Source organism: Lissotriton vulgaris, chromosome 7 (genome assembly GCF_964263255.1).
Source record: "Lissotriton vulgaris chromosome 7, aLisVul1.2, whole genome shotgun sequence".
NCBI lineage: Eukaryota > Metazoa > Chordata > Amphibia > Caudata > Salamandridae > Lissotriton > Lissotriton vulgaris.
This window is the reverse complement of record NC_141695.1, coordinates 1,663,999,628-1,664,014,291: the sequence shown is the minus strand read 5'-3', so window position 1 is coordinate 1,664,014,291 and position 14,664 is coordinate 1,663,999,628. Positions and strand designations below refer to the sequence as shown.

At 48.0% G+C, this 14,664-nt stretch overlaps 1 protein-coding gene and 1 non-coding gene across 2 annotated transcripts in view; one reads left to right on the top strand and one right to left on the bottom strand.

The window, feature by feature from the left end:
• EFCAB8 (EF-hand calcium binding domain 8) overlaps nucleotides 1-14,664 on the top strand; it is a 1,673,324-nt gene that overhangs the window by 453,500 nt on the left and 1,205,160 nt on the right. The window lies entirely within an intron of this gene.
• LOC147706236 (U6 spliceosomal RNA) lies at nucleotides 13,409-13,511 on the bottom strand. Its single transcript, XR_015298466.1, has one exon. It is a non-coding gene; the product is annotated as a U6 spliceosomal RNA (small nuclear RNA).

The following is a 14,664-nucleotide window of genomic DNA, read 5'->3' as shown; positions in this document are numbered from 1 at the left end:
TGCAAACGGGCTCAGCTCATGCCAGAGCACCATCTCACTTAATTCCAAGCACTCTGCCTTAGGAGTGACTGATAGGACTACATGTGTCCATTTTAGGGTTAGATATAGGGATACTATATCTAAAGCAAAGGGTGATTACACCACCTTGCCCCAGCTGTCGTGCAGCCAGTTGTGTCTGTTTAGATGGCCAGCCAGGGGTGGAATGATACATGCTTCAGCCCCTGGTAGGCCCTGGGTACACCTATGCCCTGGATACCTAAGGTATACTGTACAGGGACTGATAAGGTGGCCCAGTACCAATTGGTAAATGCACCTAAGGTACATGGTTGTTAATTTAGAGAGAGAACAGCTAGGCTGTGGGTCTGATTAGCAGGCCCACAGCCAGGGAAAGTCGTAAACCAGTGAAGCAAAAAGCAAAAATCAGGGGTGACCATAGGATTGCAGACCCCACTCTCCTACAGCAACCATCACTGTTTGTCTTTTTTTACGTCATTCAGACCACAAATATTTATCGACAGAATTCGCAATAAACCCATCATATTAATTTAGGATATCCGGTGCAGCCACGCATTTCGCTCATCCCATATTACATTTTCTTTTCCTTTCCCTTATATAGATACCAGTTTACAGCATAAGAGAATTATTTTGAGTTTTTTTGTTGTTTTTTTCCCCCATTTAAGTCCTGTCTGCCTAGACACCCTCGTCCGCCTCACCCCCACCCCCCCATTCCCCCACGACCCACCCCCCACCACCTCTGAAGGTTACCTTGCCAAGCCAGGGGTGTGACATCCGACGTGCAGAACCCCGCATACCCGCTGCCCCCCCCCCCCCCCTGTTTTAAGTGTTTCAACATAAAACCACCAAAACCATCATACCAAAGCCATCACTGAAAATCAAACAAAGAGAGCAGAACCCACCATACCAGCTACACCCAACCTAGCCCCTATTACACCATCTACATTTAATCTGTATTTGTTTAGGTGCTAATTCGCCTTTTGACTAAACTATTGAATCTAGCTAAATTCAGGAGCCATGGCCCACTCACACCCTGTTTCTAGCCCAAGTTCAAGCCTCAAACAATTATTTACCCCCCCCCCCCCCCCCACCCCCCCTCCCCGAAAGTTCCTCCAAATACTTCTGTGCCTGTATTTCAGAGACAAAACTGCGGACAACCCCCTTAAAAACAATTTTTTGTCTTGCCGGGTTTTTGCAGATACACTACAGCTCCAATTTTTTGGAAAGGCTCGAAGAGCTGGCAGAGCCTCCACCTTCGTTCCACGCTGGCATGCGCAAAATCGGGTCTTGTAAAGAACATAACCCCCTCGAATGTCCGTGGTTTGCTTGGCCTGGCTAGATCAAACAAGGGTTGCCTAAGGAGGAAGTAACCAAAGAATAGCAGCATGGCACGGGGGTGTTGTGAGGCTGACGCATGTTTACCAGGGACCAGGGGGAACCGATGAGCTCTTTGCACTTCTTTCTCCAGATCTCAAGATTGCAGTTCTGGGCATGCTCCCCTTAATAGGTTGTTCATGAATTCTCTTGGATCGTCCCTTTCTGGAATCCCTAAGAAGCGGAGGTTGTTCCGCCTCTGGCGATTTTCTTGCTTCTCCAACTTCCACATTAGGTCTTTCACCATCCCATCATGCTCCTTATGCTGTGATTGTAGAGTATTTACATCCTTTTCCAGTTGTTCCGTCCTTCCCTCCACCATGGTCATTTGATCCGCAATGTCGGCGCAGGTCCTCCCGACTTTGCTAACTGCCCCTTGCAGTTTTTTAGCAGCCAAGCGAGCTCTTCAATATCTGCCTTGACTTCGTCTTGAAAGCTTTTAATAGACTGCAGGACCACTGCGAGGGAGGAGTCTGTTTTGTTACCATCCGTACCTGTACTCGTTGTTTTTTTTGTCCGTGGGGTTCCCCTCTGAGATTAAAGGGGGGGAAGGTAGGAATGTAAGAGAGGTATTGTTGTAGTCCCATTTCATTTCCCTAGCACTCTCATTTTCAGACAAGGTATTGCCTCTTGGCGCCCGTGCTCTATTCCTTTTTTTGCGCAGCTTTTTGGCCCCTGCTCTGGAGCTCTGGGAGTCTGAGTTAGGGCTACTATACCATTGTTTGACTTCATCCCCGCTTGAGACTGTCATACTAATATCTGATATTTCAGAGTCTTCCGTCCGCAAGAAAAGCTGGTCTTGATTGTCTGGCGTTTTTTGGTTCCAGACTAAAAGCAAATCAGTAGCATGAGGCGTTGCCGGGGGAGAGTAGAGTTGCTGGGACATCACTAGCGGGTGTTGTGGAGTTTGTCATCGGGGGGGAGGCTGGAGGGTTAAAGAGCCCCGCTGTGCGTGCAGTCCTTAGCACGGTCCAGCGCTGCTGCGGCCACTGCTTTTGAAGCTTCTTCAATAAAGCCCTCCATTGTATGGCGGCAGACCCGAGAGCAGAGGACGGCCCGGGACCAGGGTTCGATTCCCGGCGCGGCAGGTTTCTGGACCAGGGTCAGCGGACTCGATAATTCTCTCGCCTCGGTGCCCACTCTGATGAGCGATCACACTCGCCAACTCTGGGCATTAGCTTGCCTCATCTTCACTAACGGCCCCACCAGACCGCCGGGGATGCCTGGTCTCACCCTGGAGATACCCATTAAGGGACCATCTCTCAGGGAAGCCAGGAAGGGTTTCGCAGCGGTCGAAGCGCCTTGGGACCCTCCGGGTAAGTAGTGCGCTATATAAATGCCAATACATACATACATTCCATTCAATAAAGCTGTATTTCGGTCGATATGACCTAAAAAGTACAATCAGAAATATATACAGAAAAGATTAAGCAAGGAAATAACAAGAAAAAAGTGAATGAAAAAATAAGAATAACACATAATAAAATTAAACATTTTTAAATGATTGATAATAAAAATGGGTATCGGTGTAAACAAAATTAAAAAATAAAAAAATTAAAAAAAATGAAGAAATTAGAAGTTCATGAGCCTGATAATACCGGACGACTAGTCATAACTTGTGGAAAATGGACTGGGCTGTAAACAAGGATTCATGCATGGAAAGTGCATAGTGCAGATAATAAATAAATAAATAAATAAATAAATAAATAGTTTTAAAAGATGACCAAATCTTGCCATATACAAAAGAAAAATTTAACATGATCCTCGGATTGGGGTCGCTCCCTACTAGCGGTATCCTCTACACATGGAATTTTAACAATAATATGGAGGTAACCTTAGAAGATCAAATTTCCCTAAACACTACGTAAATAGGTTTTATACAGTCAAAGCTGCAGGGCTATTAATTTAGGACATTCATTAAAAAACCATGGGAGGATGGACTACTCAACTTTTTGAAGAGGGCAATAGTTACAAATCAATTCTAGGGGCATTCATCGTCCGTTGTGAGGATTTAAGATAGTACCTTCGGGAGCACCACATGGAAAGTAAAAAACTTGCGACTGAATAAACAATGGGAATACTTGTATCGTACTTAAGGATCCTAAATGCCTCCAAACATTGTCTAGTTCTAAGGTTCCTACAAATCTGCACCAGCCAACGTTTTCCAGCTTTATAATGGCCCAGGCAGCTCAAGAAGACATGAAGAACTGTCTCAACAGGGCAATCACAAGCTGGACAATTCAACGTTTGCACACCCTTCCATTTGTGGGTAAAGGACAGGAGTGGCAACACCCCGTACTGAATTGGAGATAAAGTTTTCTTGCGGCTGCTAGTTTGATAATATCAAGGGCCTGCTCGAATGAAGACCTATCTTTTTTCTCTAGGAATATTGAGGTTAACTTGCCTATCCGAGGACATCTAAAAAGCTGAGCCAGATTATGCCCCTCAAAGAGGGTCTTCAATTGTTTTCTAGAGATTGAGGAGCAGGCAAGCTTAGGGTCTGCTCAGAGTTCCCGTCTCCCCATACTGATGAACATATGTCTAATGTGTGCCAGCCAAGGCAAATTTGCAGCCCCCCTCAGGTTCATAACCTCCAAAAGTTCCTCTCTATAAACAGAGAGTTCCTGAGTTATCCACAGACGGCGCCAGTACATTAAGGGCTTAAAATTTAGTAGGTCTGAGATTGCCATAAGCCCTAAATCTAATCGGAGTGGGGTGAGCGGCGTACTCTGCGGGAGATTCAACAAGTGTCTTAAAAAGTTGTTCTCTACCTGTGATAGATTCTGGGGTACAGAATGGCCCCATAGTTCAGCCCCGTATATAACCCCTCCCCGAGCTTGGACCTTATAGATTTCGATGGCTGGGCTAATTGATTTCAAAGTAGACTTGGAAAATACCTTCATAATCCCCCCTGAATATTGAGACAGTTTTAGGGATGATTTATAAATATGTTCCTCCCATTCCATTTTATCAGTGATAGTGATACCCAAATAAACAAAGGAGGAGACTCTCTCAAGAGGTTTACCATATAAAAGGGGGTTGGAACATATACTCTCGGAGCTATTGAATGCCATAAATTTGGTTTTCTGCAGATTGATTTCTAAACCTCCTTCTCTACAGAAAACTTCACATTTATTTAGAATCCTCTGAAGCCCCATAGGCGATTTGAATATTAATAACGTATCGTCGGGATCAGTCAATAGGCTAGCTTGGGTGCATCTAGGTCTTTTTCAACTAGGAGAGAGTCTATTAGACCAATAATATATAAACTAAAAAGTGTGGGAGCAAGGACACAACCCTGGCAAGCACCACGCTTAATCGGAATTGGAGCAGTTAGCATACCATCCTTACCAAACCTGATCTGCGCAAAATTGTCCTCATGCAGCTTTTTAATGAGATGGGTTAAGTAATCTGTGACCCCCATGTCATATAAAACTGACCACAATTTTTCCCTGGGGACCAAGTCAAAAGCTGCCCTCAAGTCCACAAATACTAGAAAAAGACTGCCGCCCTCCAAGCAGACGGTTTTCCAGTACAACAGCTGCAATCTGAGTACTTGGTCCAGGGTGAATAATTTTTCCCTGAAACCAGCCTGCAGGGGAGACAGAATCATCTGTTCCTCCATCCAGTTTTGAAGCCTGAGTAGCAGAATATGTGCAAAGATTGTTTGAGAGATATCAAAAAGGCTGATAGGCCTGTAATTGGTTGGAAGGAGTGGAGAGCCCTTTTTAAAAATAGGGTTTATTTCTGCAAAAAGCCAGCTGGACGGGATCCCGATACCCTGCAGTATGGCTTTAAATAAAACCCAAAATTAAGGGGCCCAGACAGGTGGTTCGCTACGGAAAAAGTCCCCCGGGATTTTATCCAGGCCAGGCTCTTTGCCTGGGCTATTTTCTTGAGGGCTCCCTTAATTTCATCCAGGGATATAAAGGGATAATCAAAGGGTTCTAAATGCGGAGGAGAGACCTCCCCTAAATGACATCCCGCTGGTAAGGCATTTGGCAATGTGACCTCCATGGAATAGAGGGATTGGAAATGATCCCGCCAGACCTCTTCATCCAGGTGCGGATCTACCGCTGTGTTGGGGCCAGAGCTGTCGGAATTAACAACGCCCCAGAAGGTCTTCATATCCCTGTCCAAAAGGGCAACTGTCAGTGAGTCCCACCTCTCCATTTCTCTCCCCTTTTTGGCTTCATAGATTGACAATTTGTATGTTTTCCTTGCTATTTTAATATTAGGGCGGTCATTGGTCTTGATTGATGCCACTAAAGCTCTTTTAGCAATGCAACACTGGTTGCATTGCTAACCATAAGTGGGGGGTCTTCCCACAAGGGCAATTTACTGCTTTTTTTTGGGAACAAGAAGGACAATTCGACATCTCCTAGTTTTGTATAATTGTTTACCACTGACTCCATATCGAGACCTTCCCCGGTTGTAGTAATTGAATTAGCTGCCACTACAAGAACAGGTATTAAAGCGTCGAACAGGGAACTAAGGGGCAAATTATGATGTCGGGCGGATTGCCCCCGCCAGGGGCAATCAGCCCGAAATCTACACTTGTCTTCCCCCCGCCATATTAGTATGGCGGGGGGGACCTCGGCGGACGGAAAGACTGTCCGCCGCTTTTCCGCCACGGTCGCCTTGCGGCCGGGACGGAAAAGGAATAATATGGTGGCGGTGTCTATCTGTCTATCAGACACCGCCAGCCATATTCTGATGGGCGTCTGTAGGTGCCTTTCCGCGGCGACTATGCCGCCATGGAAAGGCATGCGGTCTTCACTCTGGGGGCCCCCTGCGGGCCCTCAGAGTGAGGGAGAGGTGGGGGGTGCACACGGGGTTACCTGTGGTACCCCCCCTTCATTTGCATAAACAAAGCGGCAGGCACAGCACGGTGCCTGCCGCTTTGTTTATGCAAATGCATCAATGCATTTTTAGCATTGTGGTGGGCGGTGCAGAGAGCACCGATGCCACAATGCAAAAAATGCAGGATGTGCCCGCCACTGTGTCGGGCACATCCTAATACCCCCCACGGGACCCCCGCCCTTATGGCGGGCGGTCCCGAATTCCGACAGGATGGCAGGCGGACTTTGTCCTAATGAGCCCCTTAGTTTGTCTTCTGAATGAGAGAAATTAGACCATCTCACTCTTCTCCTAGAATTAGAGAGAGTCAGTTTTATGTCACTAGGTTCAGCCATAGGTAGCACTTCCCCTTGATTGAAATAATTGACTGCCAATACTAGTGCATGGTGGTCACTTTCCAGTCGTGGAACAATTTTAAAATCAACAAGCCTGTTCCAGGATTTTGAGTCAATTATAATAGAGTCTAAGAAAGAGCCATGGTTCTTTCTGTAAAAAGTATAACTACTAGATGAATCGGAGGATGTTCTGCCATTACAGGCTCTTAGGGAATGCGTAAGAACCAGCGAATCCATCTGAATTACCAGGGGGGACCATTTCTTAACCGGGGGGCATCTTGACTCTGGGATTGCCCAAAATGTATCCCCATCAGAGAGGTTATCCAGGAGAGTTCCATCCAAAGGTTCGAAATGACAGTTAAAGTCTCCTCCTACAATTACCATATAGTTTGCAGCAATGGAACCTAAAAATGCTGTTAGAACTTCCAGTTTAGCTGACTCTTTACCCATGGGTGAAGGTCTGGAATAAACATTAATGAGATCTACGGAAAACTTAGAAGGGAACTGGAGTAGGACACACAATATATCTTTAGAACCTTTGTCTATCTGCTTGGCCATGCAACCTAAGTGGAGTCCTACCCATGTGCTTAGCCCTCCATATGGTCTCCCTTTACCCTCAAAAGATGCGGGAATATTAAAAATGGCAAAACCCAACTTTAGAACCTCCCCTCTTGCCCATGTTTCCTGGAACATGCAAATCTCGAATTTACCAACAAATGAATCTCAGTCCGGGTCATCTATCTTATTCACTAGACCCGCACTGTTCCAAACTAGGATCCTTGATAAATGGCAAGAGGGGGGGTTCTGTTTCTGACGAGGCGGATTGGGAAGTTGAGGGGAAGGTTGAGACAATCCACTTACCTCCCCAGGGTTTAATCCTCCACACGGGTATTCCCTAACGATGTCATTCTGCTGCAAGTCAACACGTGGGTTGGTACAACCAAGAGAGCTGCTCATGCTCTCACTGGCTGTATCCTCACCCAGAGGGCAACTAATCAATGTTGCAACACCCTTGGCCTGTTTTCCTAGTCGGGGAATACTGGTTAGAGCATGGCTGTGGGGTCGTTTTCATTTATTCAATCCACTCCGTCAAGGCAGCTAAACCTATTTCCCGTCGGGATATTAAAACTGGGTTGCCTTTGCCAATGGGTGATTGGGTGAGAGAGCGCACGATTAGGTTGTACAATTCTCCATTGCGTCTCTTCATACCGTGGGGCAGGTAGGTGCCAAGTGGGTGGATAAAAATAACCTAAAGGAAGTAATGAAATTCCACCCTTGACCCTCCTGTCCTCTCTAGCTAAAACTCTTTGGGTCACCTGTGCATTCCTAAAATTAATTATTATGCAGTCGCCATGTATGTCCTTGCGCCGTCTACCAATCCAACCCACAATCTTTTAACTGTTCATGAGATTCGAGATAACCCCTTTTTAATTCAGGGGTGCCTGCAAGTATAAGTACATATGGGATTGAAGCGGGGGGTAGATTAATGACTGGGGGGGGTGGTTAGTTATTGGTCCCTTCTAGGTTTGCATGCACGTCACCCCTTACCTGTCTATTTTTTGGTATTGGGTCTACTGATTTCCCCCTTATTATAGGCAAAAGAGTCTTTGGATTGGCACTTGAGATGATCCCATCTCGTTACCTCTATTAGACTCCAATGCTAGACTCTTTCCATTAGTTTTTTGAGGCGGAGTTTGCTCAATGATAGGTGGAATTGGGGCAGCCAAAATATTCAGAGGCACAACACTCCTGAGGTGGAAGCCGGGAGCACACTCGATTTTAAAAATGGAAATTGTCACTAAATACTTTGTTTTTACTTGCACTGCACTTACCTAATGCATTCTCTCAGCCTACTCTCTCGCAGAAATCGCCGTGCAGCCGATATTAACGCTGCCACGGCACAGTGATCTTCGCCGCGATTCTCATCCTCCGCCCACAGGCCACGCCCTTGGCCCTGAGGCCACGCCCCCTCATACCCGCTACTTAAAGCGCGCTGACCGAATAGTTCGCATTCAGAGGCACAACACTCCTGAGGCGGAAGCCGGGAGCACGCTCGATTTTAAAAATTGAAATTGTCTCTAAATACTTTGTTTTTACTTGCACTGCACTTACCTAGTGCATTCTCTCAGCCTACTCTCTCGCAGAAATCGCCGCGCAGCCGATATTAACGCTGCCACGGCACAGTGATCTTCGCCCCCATTCTCATCCTCAGCCCACAGGACACGCCCACGGCCCTGAGGCTCACGCCCCCCTCTCATATATAAATGTGCCTTCCTCGGACGCGCAGCGGACCCGTGCAGCGGGCGCGCCGCCTGCGCGCCAAAGGCAAGCCCGTCTGCGCCCGTCAGCGACTGACTGGGTCCAGGGGCCACCCCCCCTGCCCGGTCGCCTTACCAGGCCAGAACCCACAGCCCCCACTCCCTCCTCCAACTAAAGAAGGAAACTGCCTCACCGTGCCTGCACGCATGGGATCCTTCCATACAACATCCCGCCTGCAAACAGTGCGATTTTTATTTCACACCCCACCCAAAAATGGAACCTACACAATACTCCATGCTCCTGCGCAACTGCAGATCCCTCCCCAAGCACACTACGGAAATTTCTCTACTGATGGAGGATGCAAACCCGGACATCCTCTTTATCACAGAGACGTGGTTGCAGGAACACTCAGAATCTGATTTGGTACAAACTCTTCCACAAGGATACCAAATACTCCGCCTTGACCGCAAACCAGGAATTGGTGGAGGGCTAGCAGTGATCCACAAGATAGGATACGAAGTCACTAGCACTCCCGTTCGTGTTCCAGACAGTGAATGCCTCCCCTTCACTATAAAATTCACCCCCACAAATACGTTCTCAGATATGCTCATATACCGCCCACCCGGGACGCAAGGACAATTTCTCTCTAACCTTGCCCCAACAGTTGCAAACCTTGCACTCAGCTCTGCTAACTTCACCCTTCTGGGTGACCTCAACACCCACCTTGATGACCCTAACGACTCAAACGCCAGAGAACTATCCTCCAGCCTAGATGCTCTCGAACTACAGCAACTAGTCCTCGGGCCCACTCATCAGAAAGGCCATCTCCTGGACCCCATATTCAGCAACTGCCCAAACCTACACGTTGGAAACCCTTCCCCCCTTCCCTGGACTGACCACTTCCTTATCCCTTTCACATGGACCCTCCCCAACCACCCTCTACCCAAACCCTCGACTGTTCAACAGTCACGCAACTGGTCCAAAATCCCCCAGCCGGAATGGCGGGACAACCTTGATCTAACCATACCCACCAAAACTTCGTATCCTATTCAGGGCAATGAGAACTACAACAGATGGATTACCAGCTCTTTAGATCTGGTACTTCCACTTAAATGTATCCACCCTAAACGGGGAAACCCGACTGCCCCATGGTACACCACTGATCTCCGAGAGGCCAAACGCACCTGCAAAAGAATCGAGAGGAAATGGCGTCTCGATTACCTATCAGCGGACAAAACAGCCTACAAAGCAGCTATCAAAAGCTACAAATCTAGCATCAAACTAGCGCAGGCAAAATATTTCGAAGAAAAGATTGACAATGCAGCATCTAAGCCCAAGGAGATCTATCGAATAGCAAAATCCCTCTTGCAATTACCCGAGGCTCCAAAGGAGCACAGCAACACCCAGGTCCACTGTGATGAGCTAGCGGACTTCTTTTACCGCAAAATAAAAGTCATTAATTCCTCCTTCTCTCAAAGCACCCCTCTGCCTAGCGGGACCTTCTTAACTCCTCTCTCCATGCCGGCATCGTCCTGCCTCTATGGAAGAGAGCAATGGTCAAGGCTTTATTAAAGAAACCCAGCCTCGATCAAAATAATCCCTCCAACTACAGACCTATCTCCCTACTACCCTGGCTCAGTAAACTACTTGAGAAGTATGTCTAATCTGTCCTGACACACTTCTTGGAATCAAACAACATACTCGATTCCACACAGACGGGTTTTCAGCCCCTTCACGGAACTGAAACAGCCTTGATCGCAGTGACGGAGGAAGCAAGAAGGATCTTAGACAGCGGTGGATCAGCACCATCGTCCTGCTCGACCTTAGTGCCGCCTTCGACACTGTGAACCACAATATCCTTCTCCACCGCCTCAGTAGGATAGGAGTCTCGGGAACGGCAGACAGATCTTTTCAGGTATTTGAGAAAGACTTCACCTCCTCCAGCAAACCGATGAACTGTGGAGTGCCCCAGGGCTCTTCCCTGAGCCCCACCCTTTTTAATGTTTACCTCAGCCCTCTGGCTGATGTCGTCCGCCCCTTTGGAGTGAAAATCGTTACCTATGCGGACGACACACAGCTGGTGGTGGCGTTAGACCCCCCTCTCAATTCCCACCACAGCTTGCACAAATGTTTGGAAGCAGTCGCCGCCTGGATGTCGGGCTCCTGTTTAAAACTAAAAGGGGATAAAACAGAGATTATGCTCTTGGGAAACAACATCACCAAATCCATCGACTCCATCTGGCCTCTTTGCCTAGGCAGTCCCCCGGAGCCCAAAGAGCAAATCAAAAGTCTCGGCATCTGGCTGGATAGAACACTCACTTTTAACTACCACTCAACCAAGCTTGCTGCCACTTGCTTTGGGCTCCTGAGGCTACTTCGCAAAATCCTCCCTCTTCTCCCGTTCCACTCAAGACGGATCATGGTCCAAGGGCTGATTCTATCCCGCCTTGACTGCGGAAACGCCCTATATCTCTGGGCCCCACAGTCCACGCTTAACAGACTTCAAATTGTCCAGAACTGTGCCGCCAGGACCCTCCTCGATATCCCACGACGAGTCTCAGTTAAAGCCCGACTGAAAGATCTTCACTTGTTCCCTGTGAAATCAAGGATTGAATTAAAGGCCATGTGTATTGCTCACCGCTCTTACTGTGGAACAGGTCCTGCCATCAACCGCCCCTGGTAAATGCCTATTATCCCAATCGTCTCCTCAGATCTGGGACCTCGTGTCTCACCACAGTGCCGCGAATCAGAAGAGCCAGGTGTGGAGGCCAGTCGCTCTCCTACAACCTAGCCAAGATCTGGAACACTCTCCCCCTCTCAATCAGATCAGAGCCAAAACTACTTACCTTCCGAAAGCTCCTTAAAACTTGGCTTTTCAATAAATCATCCATTTAATAAATCTTCTGAATAACTCGACTAAGTCTAGCTTACCCCGCTTAGCCCAACCTCTGCAGCGCTGGGACGCCCTTGGGTAGCCATCGCGCTTTATACATTTTCTTTTCATTTCATTCATTTCATTAGAAGACAGATACTGGGGATTAGACCTGGGTCTAAGCCAGGAGTTCTGTCAGGTACCCCCTTAGTTTAACCCAGTCATTGAAGATAGGGGCCAAACCGTTGATTCTATCTTGGAGAGGTCTTAGCTCATTCTTTACAATAACCCTCATTTGGAATTGGAGATCAACCACCAACTTTGTGACCTACTGAGGCTGGTCACCTGAGGAATCTAAGCTCTTATCTAAAGTCTCACCCCCGATGATTTCTTTTGCGGCGGATCTGACTATTGGGTTTTTCCTTCTTGTTGTTACTTTCGCCTTTGGGTTGGTTTTGGCTTTACATTTCCTAACCTGTTGGGTTGGCTTATTGGGCCTACATAGACCTGGACTGGTTGACTCAATAAATAAGGGTTGGTCACTAGAGGGCTCTGATACTGACGGCCCTATAGTTTGAGGTAGACTGAGTTCGAGAGATGCTATGTCTAAATTTGGGGTCAATGATAAGCGTCTCTCCGTCTTCTCAATTTCAGTGGCTACTGCTCCCAGGGCTTTTTCCAATATTCTATCTATGGAGGTGGGTTTACTAGCCAATGGTTTGGGAGGGACTATCATCTGTTTGTTAACTACACAAACCTGTTTCCCCATTTTGCAGAGATCTTAGTGTTAGACTTCTCCTATGACTTGGGGTTAAACTTTAAACGAAACAAGTGTAAAAACAGCTCACACACACTGTCAGGCTCAAAATACTAAGCTGATTTCATTAATGTCAAATAATAAAGAAAGAGTTAAGAACAGGGGTAAAAGACTATCCGAAATCAAAAGTTCTGGACTCAAGCAATTCTTTCGGGTCCTCCAAGGAATATCAGTGAAGAGAACCTTGAGCACCAGCCTCAAACAGTGAAACAACAGGGCCAGTGATGTAATGAACTAATCACACAATCCACAGTACCTTAATTTTTGGGTCCCGAAACGAGGAAGTTAGATTTCTGGCCCAGCCCAGCCTCATCTGGTCTCTGGCGGACGGGCCCGCCGGGCCGGTTATGAGGGCCTTGGGCGTCTCCGGCAGCATCACTTCCCCTGCGCCTTGCAGGGACTTCTGGGGCTTGTAGTTCTCCAACAGCCCCTTAGGCACACCGTGCCGTTCCCCTCACGGCTGGGAGCGGCGTCTCCTGCCTACTTGTGACTCCGGTCCCCCTGATGTCTCCGGGCCCCCTGGCGTCTCCGGGCTCCAGGCGTCTACCGACCTGGTGAGTGCTGCAGTAAAGATATGGGCGTCCCGCGCTGCGGGAGGGCCGGGCCGGTTATGAGGGCCTCAGGCGCCCTCCAGCAGAGTCACTTCCCCTGCGCCTTGCAGGGACTACTGGGGCTTGTAGTTCTTCAATAGCCCCTTAAGCATACCGCGCCGTTCCCCTCACTGCTGGGAGCGGCTTCTCCTGCCTCCTTGTGACTCCGGGCCCCCTGATGTCTCCGGGCCCCCTGATATCTTCGGGCCCCCTGGCGTTTCCGGGCTCCAGGCGTCTACCAGCCAGGTGAGTGCTGCAGTAAAGGTATGGGCGTCCCCCTTTAAAAAAAAATATGGAACGCTTCACGAATTTGCGTGTCATCCTTGCGCAGGGGCCATGCTAATCTTCTCTGTATCGTTCCAATTTTAGTATATGTGCTGCCAAAGCCTAAAGTAACTGTCGCTGGCTTGTGAGCACCTCCTGTAGCCGCAAAACTAGTAGAGATTAGTGGCTGTAAGCTGTTACTCTCTTTAGGTATTCGAGTACAACTCCTTTTGCCTAAAGGGTTATTAAATTGATCCTTCTCCTGGGAATTTCTACCCCGACTGTCCACTTTTTCACCCCCTTTTTCGCACCCTGTCTTATTTTTCACATTCAGGTTTGTGTTGCTTGTGCTGTCCATTTTTTTGCTCACTCGTGGAAGCAGCTGATTTGTACCGATCTGTGGTTTACTAGATTGGCCGGGTTTACCCTTTCCTCCTCTCCCCCCTTTGCCTGTCATCCTTACTTGTGGCTTGGAATGTAGCAGGCAGCACTGTATCCCAGTGCTGTTTATTCTCCTCACTTTGGTGATGCTGCCGCTACAGCCGCAGGGCTGTCTCTCTCCCACGCGCTGTCTCTGGATCGGGCCTGCCAGCGTCTCGCCGTCCTCGATCGTGCTCTGCTCAACTCCGCTCCGCAGCCTTCCATACAGTAGCGAGTCCTGCCACAGGCACCGCCAGCCACGCAGGACAAGCTTCATCCGTGAGTGCCGGTGAGTTCTTAATCCGTTTAATCCGTTGCCACATTATAAAGATTTTTTTGGGCTTAAGATGTCTTTTTTTCCCCCAGTCGTGTTATGGTGCTGGCTCAGGTTCTTTTATCCCGCGATGATCGTGGCATCTATACGTCAATGTAGAGGGAGGCTCAGCAGAGCCTCTTCGCCGAGATGTCAGTTGGCCGCCATCTTCCTCCAGTCAGAAGGTCAACATGTTTCATTGCCAATTACGTATGTTGTGGCAAATTTGTCAGGGCGTGAGGTTCATTCAATCGCCTTTCTGGATAATGATTTGTAGGATGCGGATAGGCTGACAAAACAAAACAAATGAACAGCAGTTCTCTTTCAATAAAACCTGGCCAACCAGATAAAAATTGTCTTTTAACGTAATATGTATCTTTCAGTCTTGGATCTCAACCGTGTATAATTACCAGGTGTCAGCTAAGGGCTCTCATACCAGGCTGCATCAGACCAAAAGGGGTGTGCTCATCACTGTTACCCCTAGTTTAGAAAGCACTACCGTTGCTTATCATTGCACCTGTGGAAACAATATAAAAATCTTGTGT